This window comes from Pyrgilauda ruficollis, unplaced genomic scaffold, assembly GCF_017590135.1.
Source record: "Pyrgilauda ruficollis isolate IOZ18807 unplaced genomic scaffold, ASM1759013v1 scaffold1, whole genome shotgun sequence".
In the NCBI taxonomy this organism is placed as follows: domain Eukaryota; kingdom Metazoa; phylum Chordata; class Aves; order Passeriformes; family Passeridae; genus Pyrgilauda; species Pyrgilauda ruficollis.
Genome location: NW_024508100.1, coordinates 22,477,375 through 22,482,601, shown reverse-complemented (window position 1 = coordinate 22,482,601; position 5,227 = coordinate 22,477,375).

Genomic DNA, 5,227 nt, shown 5'->3' with positions numbered 1-5,227 from the left:
ATAAGTATTGCAATTCCTCCTTAAACTAATCTCATATTCAGTATCACACAAATACTTAGTACCTGCTATAATGTTTTCTGGCTTCATCTCAAATGATAAATGCTTGTACAATTTGTTTGTTACTCAAGTTTCCCAAACTTGATACTAATGAATTAAGAAAATGAATTTTAATGTTATATTATTGAATAAAGATTGCCACAGGTACTTTTCTAGCTCTAAAATTTTAAGACCAAGCTCAAGAGTTATTAAAATAATTTAAGTAATTGACATGCACTACATATTATTTTAAAATGCATGTAAAATGTTCCAAAGATGCTTATTATTTTTACTTTCTAATTAGGCAGCGACACTTGCAGGAATGGAAATGTCTTCAGAGGAGGCAAAAGTATGTGAAGCTACAAGAAAGTTGTGGCAAGCAGTATGCAAAAGAAGTTTACAAATGCTCCAGAGGATGTTTGGGTTATAATTCATCTTTATTGGTCAAGGTAATTACATTCTTGCATAAGATGTAGAATACTTCAATACAAACAAATGAACTGATAATTAAAAAAAAAATTAGAAAAATTAAATTCAAGAGACCAATGAAATAGCAATTTTTTGGAAGCAATGGAATCATAGAGCATCTGACTTACTCAACTTCTTCATTCACTTTGTGAGAATTAATTGTTCACTTTTGTTCAAACACGTGGAAGACTTATTTTGCTGTGCATGCTTATTACCATGTATGCGATCTAACAGATCTCTGGGTTTCACTAGGAAAGTGCCGTCCACTGTTTGCAGTTTCTTTTCTCAGTGGGAGTGGTCTAACAGAATTATTCTACCTTTATTTCCCCTTTAACTTGAAAAAATCAAAAGCCCATCAGGAAAAGTCTCAGTTGTGCAAAGTGAGGAAAGCTGGGGGACTTGTTAGTTTATCAACTGCCCTGTAAATTCTCTAATGGTAGCAGAAGTTGTGACAGTTGACCAGAAATGTCAAAGACTCCCATGATTAGTTCTGTGTATGTTAGCAATCCTATTAGATGTTTTTGAAAAGCACTGAGAATTACTACAGAATATTTAATCATTTTTTAGATTCCGACAAGTTTTCTCTTTTCCTTATTTTCAAGTTTTTGGGGAGGGAATTTCTTCTCAATTGTCAGGAATCAGAATTTTTTTTTTCCAGGAGCAAAAGGAATAGGACAACCAAATGGAACTGTTAGAATTACAGTAATTTAAATTTCAAGATCTGAAGAGAGAAAATAGTGGCCTTTCTTGATTTTCATTTGATTTGTATAATGGAGAACCAATTCTGCATTTTACTCTTGCATAAATAAGAACCTCTGAGGAAACTTGTAATCCCTTAAGAAAGAGCATGAGTATCCCCAAAATCTCTCATCACTGTTAACAAAATTGGCTCACCTGCCTTTGACCTCCAAGGCCCACAGGCCACTCCAGCTGATTTAACTTCAGTCAGATACAAAATATCCTAATTGCTCAAAGGGCTGGAGGGGAACAAGAAAAATCCTGTTGGTTTTCGTGTTTCCTGTGTCTTTCTCATCCATTGGCTGATTTTTGGGGTTTATATAGATTGTATTATAAACACAATTTATATAACTGTGTAACTGTTATAGAGATTGTATTTAATCTATATAACTATAGTATATATAATTATTATTATATATACTATATTATAATATATTAATTGTTATATAATCTATATAACTATAGTAACAGTGAAAATAATGAAAATGGTAAGGCATGGTAAAAATAAAAATATACAAAAGTTTCCCTGATGTTACTTAAGGAGTGGAGAAGTATTTAAATGTTAAACTAAAATCTAGTTTAAATGAAGTAAAATGTATGTTACAGATTCAAAAACATAATTTAAGCTCTACAATGGACAAAATCAGTTTTAAAAACTTAGTGAGAAATGAAACTGAGGCACAGTGCTTTAAGTGTCTGGTAGCTTTACTAACATATTTCGTACACTGTGCCTGCCATGTATTTTTAATTCAACAGCTCTTTAAATTACAATGATCTAGGAAGAAGCTAAATAAAATTTGTCCTGCAATTCTTATAATAAATTAAAGTAGAAGCAGACTATAGGAAAAGGTACTTGTGTTCTTCAAATGCTTTAATAACTTCAGTTATTTTACAAATCATTTACACCAGCAGTGTCATTGTATTTCCTTATTCTTTTCTAGTATCCCAGTATGTTTACTGGTTAATGAACACCTCAACCTGCTGGCCTGAAAGTTTCCAAAAGGCAAGTTTCTCAAAGCCATTGTAAACTGCTGCATTCAGAATTACAAGGACAGGTGTTTATCCACAATACTTGTACATAAACTGGTGAAATACAAGCAGGTTCATTTGGATAGCTAAACTTGAATATATCTGAAAGCAGAAGGCACTAGGAGTATTTCTAAATAATTCACATTATGAAAAATTTTATGTTGTTTGTAATAATTAGATCTAAAGGACACTTCTTAAAGGTTGCAAAGGTATTTGATTATTTCTGAAGGGAAAAAAAGATCTGATAAAAAAGCCAAGAACTCATATAGAATTTGTCTGATTCTGTGGTGAGGATATAGCCTAAGCACGGGTATTTTGCAATTTCACAGTAAGATATTTTATTGAGATAAAAACATGTATTGCTCAAAAAACTTTTAATTAAGATCATGTGTTCTGACATAAGTTAGTTCAAATATGTTTTTCTACTCGTTAGGTAAGCCTATTGGTGGACAGCTACTGGCAGATACCACTGCTGGAAGCTTTTATTTTCCAGATTTAGAGATAACTAGTAGATGCATTTCAGAGACAATGGCTTATCTGCTGTTATCTGCCACTTCAAACTAGAACACTAGCTAGTAGTTTTAAATGTAAATAGGTCATCAGGGACTTTAGATACGATTGCACAGTCCCTTCAAGTATCCAAGCTGGCTGCTATAAAAGTAGCATCGCTTCCTCTCAGCAGCGAGCCTCCCTCCCACTACTGCGGCTGCTGCAAGGGACACACGCACGGTGCGTGACAGTGGGAGCAGGGAAAGAGCCGAACCTCCCCTTTGGTGACCCTGTCCTTGTCCAAGCAAAGTGACCACACGGTTGTAATTAAAGCCATCAAATGTGACAAAGCAACAGCAAAATCCAAGCTAATCTGCAGGTTGAAACCAGGTGTTTCTGGTGTTGAGTCAGTTACACTGTTTGGAAGAAAAGGCTCCAGGAATATTAGCCAATCTTGCTTTACAAGGATTATGTGGATTGTGACAGGCTTTCAAGTCAACATCCAATCATTTTAGTATTCTGATGTGAAATTTAGTTTCAGTACCAGTTTCCTCAAACAGATTCTCTTTTGAACAGGCCAGCGTGGATCAAAAAGGAACACACTAAGCAGGTGGTCATTCTATGGCTCTGAAATACTTCATGCAGGATGGCAATGGCATTTCTCTAGGAAACATGGCTATAGTTAATGGAAGTGCATTGGAAATTTCTGCATTTCCAGCTCAGTGCAGTCCCACCATTCACCAATTCACAAAAGATCTGCTGCTCCTAATTCAGCATTGTTTAGAACTTGTGCTGGCTCTCACACATTCACTCACAGTGTGAGTGAATCAGAACTATCATTACACAGCAAAGTCACACTGACGACAGGAACAGAGCAAGAGTATCTCTAGCAGAAGAATAGTTTCATAAAATCATCACACCATCTCTAAACTGTCCTGTTCCTTCAGAATCCTACAAAATACTGCCAAAAGAGAAGTACCATTAAAAAAATGACTTCGCTTAGGCCACAGCTTTGGCAGAAAATGCAAATGTGTATCATCTCCACAGTTGTGTTGCCTGTTCTGATCTTGTCAAAGCACAGTTTGTCACTGCAACATTGCAGTAAGTAGGTGTTATGCTCCTATTCATGCAAGGTGCGAAGAGATAATGCATCATCCCTACTTTTTCTGAAGAATTATTACTGGTTACTAAAGATCTTCTGGCAAATTCGATGGATACAACCTGAAGTAATTTGTAGCCTCCTGGTTTCCTTGCCATATTCTTGTTCTGACAATTACACCTTTTTGTTGAAAATATTCTCACAGTTTCTCCTGGATGTTCCATTCCTGCTGTATCCTATTAGTTCTACTACATTTCATCAAAAGAGCGTTATCTCCTGCAAGAGATATTATTAGTTTTCCTTATGTTACATTTTCCTCAACTGAAAGCTGGAATCAGAGTATTATGAATCAGTAACAAAAGTAGAGTATTTTTACTAATTCTTTTCACGGTTCTTTCATGGTTAGCTCTTTGGCAGCACTACTGGTAAGGAAGCTCCTGACCCTACAGTATCTTTTCCTAAGACTTTGGTCACAATTGTGAATCAAATGGGGAAACTGAACTACCTGAAAAGTAACCCAGAAAGGAAATCCATTACAATTTGCAGTCAAATTCTTTGTTTTGTTCTAGACACAAACACGAATTAAACTTCTATAGCTAATTTTAGATACACTGCTACTCGGGTATCAACTGAAAAATGAAATCCTTTTAACTGAGAGAAAAAATTGGGATTACTTACACAATATTACTCCTGAGCGTTTTATTTTACAGAAAACGGTTCGCCGCAATGTTCTGCTGCAGGCATGACAACATTATGTTTAAATAGTCGCCGCATATTATCGAACGGTGTTAAAAGCCTCGTAGACACAAAAGGGTTGAGGCAAACACGTCTGGTCTCTGCCGCTCTGGGAATTTCACCGGTTTATGCACAGGAAAGAAGAAAGCACGGACCTCCGCTGGGACGGGTTCGTTGAACCCCTGGACACCTCGGGACGCACTTCCCGGAGAGGACCCGGGATGGCGCTTTGCGAACGCGCGTGCGACCGCCTTCTGTGCAGGGTTCATCGTGCCGCCGGGGAAGCGTCTCCGTTCAGCAGAGCCCGTTCCGCGGGCTCGGCGGGCGGCTCTGCGCCTGCAGCCCGGTGCCCGCTGTCTCTCCGGCCCGGCAGCCCCCGCCGCCCGGCGCCGCCGCCATTTCCCGCGGCCGCGGGGTGAGGTGAGGCGAGGTGAGCCGAGGTCAGGGAGGCGCGCGCCCACCGCGCCTGCGCAGCACACGCAACCCTCCCCCGCCCCCCTGCGCACGCGTGGCGAGGCTCGCGCGCGGAGCGGGGATCACCTCCCCGGTGTGCCGTTCCTGCGCACGCGCGGCGGCGGCGGCGGTCCCGGGGTGCCGCGGGTTGCAGTGCGCGCCGGCGCACGCGCGGTGGCG